Source organism: Esox lucius, chromosome 25, assembly GCF_011004845.1.
Source record: "Esox lucius isolate fEsoLuc1 chromosome 25, fEsoLuc1.pri, whole genome shotgun sequence".
In the NCBI taxonomy this organism is placed as follows: Eukaryota; Metazoa; Chordata; class Actinopteri; order Esociformes; family Esocidae; genus Esox; species Esox lucius.
Genome location: NC_047593.1, coordinates 20,793,541 through 20,807,253, shown reverse-complemented (window position 1 = coordinate 20,807,253; position 13,713 = coordinate 20,793,541).

Below are 13,713 nucleotides of genomic sequence, written 5' to 3'. Positions count from 1 at the left end.
ATATGATCACTACGTGATGAATGGCTTCCGAAGCTTCGTATGATCACGCGCCTTTTTCCCAAGCCTTGTAAATCCCTGGCTTCTATAGTTGTTAAATGTTGAATGCCTGAGACTCGGGACAGGAAACCGAGTATTTCTGAACAATTGAGGCTTGTTTCGAAAAAAATGCTTCATTGCTCGAAGCTTTTTTGCACAAGGGGGTCATCTTCTGGAGAACATGTAATACGACATGTGTGATTTAGAAGTGATGTATTTAGCCGAGAGCGGTGTTGGAAGTAACGGTAAGGATGAATGAATAATGAAGACCATTGAGAAGGTTAACCTCAATAAACCGGTAATTTGAGGAGGGAGAAAGGATGGTCCTGTAGTACAACAAAATCGTATTACCCGCAACAGGAAGAATTTAACCAGTAACCATGTGAACGGCGCTCTGGAATAATACGGTGGTGCCACAACGTTATATCGGTATTTGGTCAGTTGTGTACTGTAGGGTGTTGTGTTTCGAAAAGAACTTGGCATAGAAAGTATCAAATAAAAAAAAAAAAATGCTTTTCCAGGGGGGTCACATTGACCTGTCTGTAATATTCCGTGGAGGGGGGGAAGGGGGGTCATGACGCCCCCTCCCCTAATTCTACAGCCCTGTATAAGATACAAATAAGCAATGCGTAACATCAATGCGTAACATCAATGCGTAACATCAATGCGTAACATCAATGCGTAACATCAATGCGTAACATCAATGCGTAACATCAATGCTTAACATCAATGAGTAACATCAATGCGTAACATCAATGCGTAACATCAATGCGTAACATCAATGTGTAACATCAATGTGTAACATCAATGCGTAACATCAATGCAAAACATCAATGCGTAACATCAATGCAAAACATCAATGCGTAACAATTCTTTGGAAATTTTATAGAATCTGCTGTGATGCACAATATAACTAAATGCCCTTTCACATTCATCGCAAATTATTTTCCATTTATTATTTTGTCAACGCTACAACGGTCCTACAACTATATCAAATTGCAAAACTATCTATGAAAAGTTAATCTAAAAATGAACGAGAAGGTAAAAGAAAATGCATGTATTGGACTGTAGGTGTTTTATTCCTTATTAAGTATGTTCTGTTTTGTTATTGTAAAAGAGCAAATTGGTTTTTTGTCACTAATTGCTTATGCCTGACCTGGGTCTATAAATTGACCTGTGTCACGTCAGATCGCTTGACTTGAAATAAAGTCTGGTGTAGTTGAGTTTCGTATGCTGTCTCGTGTACGAGTCTTATCGTTTTTATAGATTATCCTTTACTCTCATAATCTTCCAAATGGTGCTTTACACTATGTCTGCCGCGTTCTTGACCAGGACTTGCTTTCAAGGAGCTTGCATGAAAATCTTAATGATTGGTAATGAGGCTATGGCTGTAAGTAGCAAAATGCTGCCGCCTGGTGGTTCAATACAGAAGCGGCAGCATTTTAACTTTCATATATATAGGGTTGGAGTGAAGACAACCAGGACAAGAGCTCTCCAGGAGCAGGGTTGAGGTGAGGACAACCAGGACAGGAGCTCTCCAGGAGCAGGGTTGGAGTGAGGACAAACAGGACAGGAGCTCTCTAGGAGCAGGATTGGAGTGAGGACAAACAGGACAGGAGCTCTCTAGGAGCAGGGTTGAGGTGAGGACAACCAGGACAGGAGCTCTCCAGGAGCAGGGTTGGAGTGAGGACAACCAGGACAGGAGCTCTCCAGGAGCAGGGTTGAGGTGAGGACAACCAGGACAGGAGCTCTCCAGGAGCAGGGTTGAGATGAGGACAACCAGGACAGGAGCTCTCCAGGAGCAGGGTTGAGGGGAGGACAACCAGGACAGGAGCAGGGTTGAGATGAGGACAACCAGGACAGGAGCAGGGTTGAGGTGAGGACAACCAGGACAGGAGCAGGGTTGAGGTGAGGACAACCAGGACAGGAGCAGGGTTGAGGTGAGGACAACCAGGACAGGAGCAGGGTTGAGGTGAGGACAACCAGGACAGGAGCAGGGTTGAAGTGAGGACAACCAGGACAGGAGCAGGGTTGAGGGGAGGACAACCAGGACAGGAGCAGGGTTGAGGTGAGGACAACCAGAACAGGAGCAGGGTTGAGGGGAGGACAACCAGGACAGGAGCAGGGTTGAGGGGAGGACAACCAGGACAGGAGCAGGGTTGAGGGGAGGACAACCAGGACAGGAGCAGGGTTGAGGTGAGGACAACCAGGACAGGAGCAGGGTTGAGGTGAGGACAACCAGGACAGGAGCAGGGTTGGTTTAGTGGTGGAGATTGAAGGAACCAGGCACAAGCAGAGTGGCAGTCAATGTTATGGGTTTTTTATTGAAAATAACAAGCATTTGAAACAATAACAAGCATTTGAAACCTTTAAACGAAACACAAGGTCTCAACCAAAACAAACCACTCACCACATACATTGACAGACATGGAACAATGACCAACAAGGACTGGGAGAACATGGCTGAACTAAATACACAGAGTAACAAGGAGAACAGAAACAGGTGGGGGCTAAACACAGGTGAAAGGAATAGACTGATAAACAGAAAGAAGTACAGGAAGGACCAAACAAGGACAAGACAAGTCAAGGACAAACAGAAAACACGAAGCGGAACGGTCCCATCAGGCTGGGACCGTTACAGTTGAGGTGAGGACAACCAGGACAGGAGCTCTCCAGGAGCAGGGTTGAGGTGAGGACAACCAGGACAGGAGCTCTCCAGGAGCAGGGTTGGAGAACGGCATTCCTGTGTAGGCAGAAGATGATCAGTGATTGTGTCCTTCCCGCCCAAGTCAGATTCAATGCTTTATCCTGTACTCTGTTGTCGTGGAAACAGAAGGGTTCAGAGAGAAACTCTACAGAAGTGAACAGAACTGAACATCTCAATTAGTCAGATGGGGGGAGTGAATTGTTCCTAGGAAACAAATGGAACAACTCTGTTAAATGTTCTGTTTTTATATATATATATATATTTTCTGATCAGGGTCAGTATACCGGTAGATCAATACATTTAAAACTGCATTGATCCTGTGTGCAGAGATCCTTCCCTTATTTCACTGTCTGTTTTTATATCTAAAATAGTTTCTGAAAACTGATATAAAATAGTTTCTGGAAAAGATAAGGAATACTGTTGTGTAATAATATCATACTGTAGATTCTATTGGAATCGGACAAAAGAGCCGTTAAGCCATGCCTCAGATTCCTAGTATGGTCATTTATTGTTTTGAACAAGGCTGGAGGCAGAGGAACACATCAGTGTGAATATCGTTTGAGTGTCAGCTGTCTTGAATTACATTCCTGCCATACTGGAGAGTTCACTGGTTGGCTTTGACAGACCTCCACACCACAGTATTTGATAACATCAGATATAAAAGGCTTCCTGAAAGTGGATCTGTAGAGGTGGACGGTTTTCCGGGAACACAAAGAAAAGGAACAGTCAGATGCATCATAAAGCCCTGCGAAAATAAAGCCGTGTGGGAGCCAACTTCTGAAGAATCAAGTTTTGACAGTCCTGGTAAGAGCCCTTTGGAGAACAGTGGGACCCAACCCAAATGGGCCCTCCTGTGGTGGCTGACTAATCTGTCAGTTCCCATATTTTGCCAGCGCCTTAAGTCTCAGGGGGCATGTTTAGATCACCCGAGAGAATATGACGCAGAATCTTTTCCGTAGCTTTTGAACGGACACGTCCAAGACACACAACGCGCGACGGTCACTAACCCCATGACGTCGCTACTTAGGCCTGTTCAGAAATCACCAGACTCCAACCTGTAGGTCAACTGTGTTGTTTTTAACAGTAACATGGAGAGAATAGAACTCCCCAGTCACAGAACAAAGCTGGGCGATAGGGGAGTGTAAACACTGAGTGCAGTCTACTGTGGGACAGCGTTTCCATTCAACCTGCATTCAGGGTGGAATCTTGGTTAGAACATCTATTTAAGTTCTATTTGGGGACTGCAGTTACAAAGATGTGTTCTTCCCTTTTTAGCCAAACTATAAACGAATATAACATTTAAAAAAAACTGGCAAACTCCTTGTTGGGATGAATTAATTAAAAAAAAGAATTTTCACACTGTAGTTGTTTTACCTATCTTAGAAAATCTCCATAGTCAGAGCAAAGTTGTAAACAACTAGAATATAACATCAACTCTTGTCGCAGTCTAAAACACATATAATAGTTAAAAAGCACCTTTGTAAATCCAAATGGGAGGAATGAAGGGCTCTTCCAAACTACATATTTCCCTACTGCTCTGAAAACATTGTCACATTTTGGTTTGTTGTAGTGTCAGGATTTCCACCCCCTGATTTTACTGGCACAGTGTTTATGGTGAAGTCACTTTGTAGGCATGAACCCGTTCTCAAAAGCACAACCCTCATTTGAAAGCAAAAACACCTCCTTTCATCTTAGTGTCATTAATGATCCGGTTGCCAAGCAACCACTCCCTCCTCCATTCTTACCTGCACTAGGTGGTGTTCTAGTGGGTGGAGGCAGGGACACTAGACAGAGAATTTAGACCTGGGCTTTTGATGAAAGACTATGACCTCAACTGGAAATACCTTCTACTGATATTTGCGGGTGAGAGCCATTATTTTGACACCTCCAGAAGAGTCCCTCAGCGTGTGTTAGAAATGTGCCTGACATCAAGAAAACATCAGTCTGACTCATGTCATTCCTCTACAGATATTTTACGAGATTTCTGGGTGGGGGAAAGGTCCTCTGAAATGTCAGGTGGGAGGACAGGTATTCCCACACGCCCAACTGTAGACGTTCACGCGCAGTTAATGATCTAACATAGAGTATATGAATCCAAGACCACTCCATATCACAGAAAAGACTGAGGTTCCCTCAATTAAATTATCTCAGCAAGTTGATACCTCAGGTTTTATGTCATTCCTAATATTCTAAATATGTCTTTTCCCCATATTTCTGCATGATTTATGTCTCAGGAAAGGCCAGCGAGCCTGATTCAGAGTGCTCACATGCAGTGGAGGCAGCAGCCTGAGCCACATCTGTCAGATAGAGACTTGATTTTATTGGGGGGGAGGTGGGAGGAGTCAAGCTTAAGAGTCTCTTGCAATTCATTTCAATGTTTGGTGGCTTCGATCTGAGATGAGTGACGCCCAGAACCCTTTTAAGGGCCATTAGCCTAAAACGGACTTTTAAACAAGTCTGATACCAACCTGCTGATATAAAGGCCAGGCACACTGAGGTTGGGCTGTCATGCATCATCTCACTGAATAACAGTGAGGTTGAATAAAATTAAACATGGTTCTCATCTCCCTGATTAACAGTGAGGTTGAATAAAATTAAACATGGTTCTCATCTCCCTGATTAACAGTGAGGTTGAATAAAATTAAATATGGTTCTCATCATCCTGATTAACAGTGAGGTTGAATAAAATTAAACATGGTTCTCATCTCCCTGATTAACATTCCCCAACAACCATAATGATGAAGGAATGACAAGGCACAAGAGCAAGCTGGGCAGGTCTCTAAAAGGGGGTGGACAGGACCCAAGAATAACAGCAGCCAGTTGTGAGATCAAAATGTTGACGTACCTGTGCATTGTAACGCAATGCCTCAACAATGAGAATTAAAGGCCATAACTTCTATGCACATAGAACAGGTTTTTGTGCGTTTTCTGTGTGAGAGAGAATAGAGAGACTTTGAGGCTGAATATAGAAAGGTCATATTATTGTATTGTGTCCTTATCCACCTGTCAGTAGAAAGAGACCTTAATGCCTTCCAGTTTATATCAAGGTTAAATAAAATAATGGACAAAAACGTGTGACTGTATTTACTAAACATTTTAAAATAAATTGTTCAGGCCTTTATAAACTTAAGCTGAGATAAAGTAACTAATGTCAGCCCAATTGCTAGCTATGATCCTGTAAACTTTCAGGCACTGTGGTAATGCTAATTAGCGTTGGCTCATCCACCCACCTTTTCCTTCCCACTGGACACAGAAACACGGAGGACGTTCATCTGACCGGTGGAAATGAGAATGGGACGATGTGGCCGGATGACTGACAGACTGGTCAGTGATTCTTTGTGTCTGTTGTGGTGTAAGGGTAAAAGGGATGTCTGTTGTCTGTTACAGTCTTGGTGTCTGATGCCTGTGCTGCCAGCTGCTTGGTCCTACCAGCCTCTCTGCATGGTGGGATCTGAGTTGTGTCAGGTTCCACAGTGTTGTCACTGGAAAGGCAGTTTCTTCGCAAAAGTATTTTTTGGCACAGCTCCGGTTGGTTCAGGTCACCACTGATTTGGCATTTGAAACTGAAATACTACTATTTTGTATCAGCTGGAACCACCAGTCCACCAAGGTTTACAAGAACTAGTGAGGGCAGATTTTTGGAAGTCCATTGTTCAAATATTTTACCTTTGGTGTAACTGTGACAGTTAAACCTGTTCGCTCCATTGTCCCTCATGGAGTATCTAGATGTTGTTTGAGTGAGAAGATTTTCACACCGATATGTAAATTCAGGTCATGGGGAAACAGAAACTTATTTTGGTCTGTCTCACAGTTCATGCCACGCCTTTGGTATGCTATTATCAACCACCACCATGGCACACCCTTAAATGTTATGGAAGTGAGCAGATAATTGCCTCAAAGTGATGAATGGCAGCTTCATAAACAGGGATCAAGGTCTTCCAGGTTTTGGGGTGTGTACCATAATGTCTGTTGTGGAGAAGGGTACATAGTTTTACAGAATCGATAACATTGCTAAAACTGGTAAAGTGAATGATATACCCAAAATGAGTGGCCAAAGTCCCAGAAGGAATCTACCTAACCCATAAGGATTATTCACCTGTCCCCACACATATTCCAGTTGAATTTAAAAAAATGCACAGTTGCAATGCACAGTTGTCTCCTTGTTGTCATGTGAAAAACAAAATACCAAACTCAAATCATTTTTCCACCAACAGTTGTCTAGTAGTAAACACTGACCAGCATAAAAACACACTGTCTGGATGCCTGGATGAATAAAACGGGTTACAGGTGAGCTCACCTGTATTTTGGAAGATCAGAGAGCAAGAGGAAGAATAAGTATAAGAGGTGACGAAGCAGAGAAGGAGGAGGAAGAATGAAAACGGCCGTAAATGACATTTGTGACACCACTTGACCTTGTTCTTGAACATTAGGGAAGCTGGCCTCAGTACTGCCAGAGCTGAGTCAATCCATGTTGGCACCAATTGTTCAGACTTTCAGAACTGTAAACGGGTTACTTACTGTAAACTGATCTGATTTACTGTAAGTGTTCATTCCCCTTGGACTTTCCCACGAGTTATTGTTTAACAACATAAAATCAAAATACATGTAATTAACAAAATGGACACTGACCAACACAAATGTCCTTAATGTCAAAATGTAAAATAAAATAAACACATTATTTTAAAAAATGCAGCGCAAACACCAGCATGGCATCAGTCGTACTTTCTCTGAGGAGGACAGACACGTAACTGAGCAAACATAAAATACCACTTCAATTCATTCAGTCTGAACATTCAAAAAATGTACATCCTATTGAACTGTCCTTGAGGGTTTTCAGTGACAAGGACTGAGACAGCAGAATTTACTTCAGTGCTGCAGGTGATTTCGACAATGAAATTAAACAATAATCCTTCCCAGTGAGGCTTCTCCAGTTCTGAGTTAACAAGTTGTTGGAAAATAATTTCTTAACATCTATGGTGTGATCAAGACAAATGGAATGTTTCTATTACATACAATGTACTCAAACATATAGAGTAGTTATTACTTTATATTCCATAATGTGTCATTCTAAACCTCCACTATGCCTGTGTGTTCTACCAGATCTCTTCTGTTAGCTTCTGTTCATTTTTTATCCATGAACAGAGTCTTTAAACCAACAAGTCAGGGGAGAATCTTTAATGAGCATGAGTCGAAAATGTTGATCTTCCATTGTTCTTACATGATCTCCAATAATTACAGAGTTAACACATGCCAGGTCACACAGGAGGTGGTCAGTGTTCATAGCACACTATTACACAGACAATTGTAAGAAAGATTTATCCTATAAAATACCCTTGTATGGTGTATTCCAGCCTATGACCCAAGGGTCTATTCAACCAGGTTATTATTGAGTTTTATTTTTTTATTCCTCAAAAATGTCAGTTTGTTTTCCAATTGAATTGTTCACATTATAGGTCACATTAAAAGTGGAAAATGTTCTGACATTGATTTATCTTTGTCTCTTTCTTTTACATCACAAAAACCTGGCATTTTAACAGGGGTGTGTAGACTTTATATCCACTATAGATTTATTAGCACCCATTATAAATATATGCAAAAATGCTGTGAAAATATAATTGTTGTTTAATATTTTGATATCACCCTGAAATGTAACCTTGGACTGAAGTACCATGTTTTGTGAAAAGACATTATTAATCAAGAAATAATTATTTTCCTTGATGTTTCACAATAATTGGCATCCACTACAAATTCAAATGTACCAAATCGTATTGTTACAATTGCTATACATCTTACAACTGTTGTATGTATTTCCAATTTCATCTGAGTGATTAGCAACTCTTAAGTGGGCTTTCATTACGTTTCGTTTCACGGCACAGGTGTATGAAAATAAGCCCTCCCAGTCACCCGTCTACATGAGAAAGGTCAGAGAACCCACACATTTAATTGTGACACGTTGTTGAGAAGAGTATATGTTGATCGATTTTAGAAATCATTTTTTCTTTTAACAATTTTACTTTCCACAGACTTTTTTTGCTCAAGTTGGCCGAACTGCTGTAAACACAAAAAAATGGAAGGAACAGGTAATCATCCCAGTACAACACCAGGTCAATTATACTTCAGGAATATCAGTCTGTCCAGTTAGGTCCAGTTAGGAAGCATAAACGATTGTGAATCAGTGTGACCGGTTTGGCGGTGGGTCAGTGATGGTCTGGGGAGGCATGTCCTTGGAGGGTCACACAGACCTCCATGTGCTACCACACTCACCCCCCCCCCCACCACACTCACCCCCCCCCCCCCACCACCACACTCACCCCCCCCTCCCCCACCACACTCACCAATCAGGGAGCTAGTTCTAACCAAAGAGAGGAGAGCTCATCTTTCCCTATGTCCCACTCCTCTCCCTCATGTAAAACGATTGCTTAGACAACAGCCACATCGTTAACAACCTTGTCCTTTATTTCCACAGAGCACAGAATATACTCAGTAATGTGCTTCGGTCCCTGCTATTGTGGAAATAGCAATGCTGATTGTTTTGATTATAAGCTAGGACCCAGTATCTCTACTCCTGTGTTGATTAGAAATAGAAGGAATCGTGCAAATTATAATAAAACCTGTCTAATCTGTTAACTGTAACACATCAACCTACTCGTCCAGGAACCCCTATTATATCTATTAAACTGGCTTTACTTAATATCAGATCTCTCGCCAACAAATCATTCTTGGTAAATGTCATTATAATATCCTACAACCTAGATTTTATGTTTCTCACTGAAACGTGGCTATAACAGAAGGTGGCTATAAACAGTAGATTGTAGTGCTACTATTCTTAACCAGACAGCACCTGAATAATGTGTCTATATGAATACGTGTCGAAATGGTAGGAAAGGAGGAGGAGTGGCTGCCCTGTTCAAAGAAACATTCCAGTGCAAAGAAAATACACTAGGTCATTTTATTTCTTTTGAATACCTCTGTTTTACATTGAAGGGTACCCCCAGAATTTAGTTTTTAACCATTTACAGACCTCCACGATATTCTGCAACTTTTATTGACGATTTTGCTGAACTACTCTGTGTTATATCAGTTGATTATAACTTGTTTATTATTGCAGGGGATTCTTACATCCACATAGATAATAGTACAGACAATAATGCCAAATAACTTTTTGCAATACTTGACACTTTTGATCTCACTCAACATGTGAAAGAGCGTACACACACTCAAGGCCACATTCTAGATCTGGAAAGATCTCGAAATTTCCTCTGTCATTGTGACGACTGCCCCCTCTGCTGCCTCTCCTCCCCCTGCAGCAGGCAGGCTCCAGCGGTCTTCTAACACCAACGCCCACCTCATTCATTAATATCACCTGTTGTCTTGTTTAGCGCACCTTGTTCTCATCCTCATCATTCCCCCCAGTATATATGTTCCCTCTGCTTCCCCTGTCTTTGTGTGTTATTGTCTCGCCTGCTAAGAGCATTGTCAGGCTACGCCATTTATCTATCTATTAAATACAGTGAACAAGTATGACTTTGTCTTTCTGCTCCTCATTTCCATTCGAACCTGACAGAATAACACACCCTGAATACAATATGGAGCAAAGGGGAGCCGAAGGTGAGGCCAGTGTTGCGGAGTTAGTGTAGGAAAGCTCACCTACGCTGGTCAGCCTAGGCCGCGATGGACACCGTTTTGGTACAGTGCCTAGAGCTGAGCCAGCAGAGCCTCGCAACACCGGCCTTGTTGGCGCCACCTCAGGCTGTGTCGCCAGTGTTTCCTGCTGCAGGTCGACATCGCACTCCAGGCGTTCCATGCTGCGCCGACAGACGCCCAGAAGATCTCCTCGCTCGTCTCCTGCCTGTCCGGGAAAGCCCGGGAGTGGGCCACCGCCGTATGGCACACCAAGGGTCCCACCCTGCTTGTCTCTCCATGACCCTGTCATTTGCCCCCGAATACAGGGACTTGGCTGGGGTTTTTTCCAAGGCTACTGCCACTGTATTACCACCACACAGACCACTGACGGAGCGGTGAAGAGGCGTTGGAACAGTGGTACATTAGGCCCTCCAAGTCACAGGTCTCCTCAAGTTTCTTTTTTGTGAACATGACTCACCAACAAGATCACCATCCCGTTCCGCTACCCTCTTCCTCTGATCTCTGCGTAGGTGGAGAAGATGCACGGGGCCGCTTTTTCACCAAGTTAGACCTCAGGAGCGCCTATAACCTGGTGGGTATCCAGGAGGGGAACAAGTGGAAGACCTCTGGCCACTAGGAGTATTTAGTGATGCCGTACGGTTTGATGAATGCCCCTTCAGTCTTTCAATCCTTCATCAACGATGTGTTCAGGGACATGTTCAGGTTATGCGAGGGCGTGGTGGTGTATATCGATGACATCTTGATTTACACGGCTACCCGCGCTGAGCATGTCTCGTTGGTGCGCAGGGTGCTTGTTAGACTGCTGGAGCATGACCTGTATGTGAAGGCCAAGAAGTGTCTGTTCTTCCAATTGTCTGTGTCCTTCCTGGGGTACGGGTGTGGCTATGGAGGAGCATCACATTGACGCTGTATGTAATTGGCCGACCCCGACGGCGGTTAAGGGAGTACAACGATTCTTAGGCTTCTCAAATTACTACAGGAGGTTTATCCGGGGCTTTAGCCAGGTCGCGGCTCCGATCACCTCCCTTCTGAAGGGGGGGGCGACCCGGTTGCGGTGGATCGCGGAGGCGGAGCGGGCGTTTGTTTCACCACCGCTCCGGTCCTGGCCCATCCCGACCCGTCGCTCCAGTTCATCGTGGAGGTGGACGCGTCCGACTGTGGGCTCGGTGCCATCCTCTCCCAACGGACGGGGAGTCGTAACACGCTCCGTCCCTGTGCCTTCTTCTCCCAGAAGCTCAGTGCGGCGGAGCGGAACTACGACATAGGTGATCGTGAGCTGCTGGCCGTGGTTCGAGCTCTGTCGGCGTGGCGGCACTGGTTAGAGGGGGCTAAACACCCTTTCCTCGTCTGGACGGACAACCGAAACCTGGAGTACATGCGGGCAGCGAAGAGGTTTACCCCTCGCCAGGCAAGGTGGGCTATGTTCTTCACCCGGTTTGTGTTTACTCTTACATACAGGCCGGGGAGTAAGAACGTCTGGGCCGACGCGCTGTCCCGCCAGCATGACACGGAGGAGAGGCCAGTGGATGATGCTCCCGTGCTCCCGGAGTCGTGCATCGTGGCGCCAGTGGTGTGGGAATTGGACGGTGACATCGCTCGAACGCAGCGTGACGAGCCCTCTCCGCCCGCATGCCCTGAGGGTCGCACGTATGTGCCGCTGTCTGTCCGTGACGACTCATCTACTGGGCGCATACATCTCCCTCCTCCGGTCATCTTGGTATCGGGCCAACAGGGCGTGCCCTGGCCGGTAAGTACTGGTGGCCCGCTTTAGCCAAGGACGTGAGGGTGTATGTCTCTTCCTGCTCGGTGTGCGCCCAGAGTAAGGCACCCCTTTCCCATTCCACAACGACCATGGTCCCGCCTGTCCGTTGATTTCCTAACTGATCTCCCCCCTTCACAGGGCCATCCTGGTCGTTGTGGACCAAGTCCTGCTGCCTCTTGCCTCTGCCCGGCCTTCCCACGGCCTTACAGACCGCGGAGGCCCTGTTTACACACGTCTTCCGGCACTATGGGGTGCCCGAGGACATTGTGTCTGACCGGGGTCCCCAGTTCACGTCCAGGGTGTGGAAGGCGTTCATGCACAAACTGGGGGTCTCAGTCTGCCTGACCTCGGGCTACCATCCCCAATCTAACGCGTTAATCAAGAGGTGGGCAGGTTCCTTCGGTCCTACTGCCAGGACCGGCCTGGGGAGTGGCGGAGTTCCTGCCTTGGGCGGAACACGTGTTGAACTCTCTTCACCACTCCTCCACTGGGCTGGCACCAGCATTCACTTTTTCAGCAATTTGAGCTACAGTATCTAATCTGTTGGATCGGACCACACGGACCAGCCTTCACTCCCCACATGCATCAATGAGCCTCGGCTGCCCATGACCCTGTCGCCGGTTCACCACTTTTCCTTCCTTGGACCACTTTTGATATGTACTGACCACTGCAGACTGGGAACACCCCACAAGGGCTGCAGTTTTAGAGATGCTCTGACCCAGTCATCTAGCCATCACAACATAACCCTTATTAAATTCGATCAGATCCTTATGCTTGCCCATTTATCTGCTTCTAACACATCAACTTTGAGGACAGAATGTTCACTTTGCTGTCTAATACATCCCACCACTGACAGGTGCCATGATAACGAAATGATCAGTGTTATTCATTTCACCTGTCACTGTTCATAATGTTATGGCTGATCGGTGTATCCAGCCCACAATCGGTTGGTGATTTTCATTTCCATTGACCGTTGTTATGTCATTTTGTTCTCAAGGATTTACACAATGTACTGTGCAGATTTTGATCTTAAATATATTTTGTTCATTGAGACCCGATGTGTGATTTAAGTGTTCCTTTCGTTTTTTTGAACAGTGTAGTAATTGCAGTAATTGAATAGCTATGTTTTCTATGTAACAGAGGTGTGGACTGGTATGTTACTGAGCAGCCATTCTATTCTAACCATCAGTTCCAGACAGAACATTCTGACTCAACATTCCAGAACTGCAAAAGGTTCAACTGAACCATTGTTCTTACACAGGTCAAGGCGTTTTCTTGTACACCCCCTTGCTCTCTCTTTCTGTTTCTCTTTCTCTTACTGACTTGGAGGAGATGAACGCATGTATGAAGGTTCAGCGGCGATACGGGAGAGGGATGCCCTTAGTTTGGCAATATTGTGGAGGTGAAAGAATTAAGATTTAACGGTCTGTGTTGCCAAGAACAGAGCCCTGGGGGACACCCTGTGTGACTGCAGCGGAATTTGAATTATGGCCACTGAGGGAGATGTAGTGGGTCTGGTTGGTGAGGTATGAGTGTCATTGAGGGAGATGTAGTGGGTCTGGTT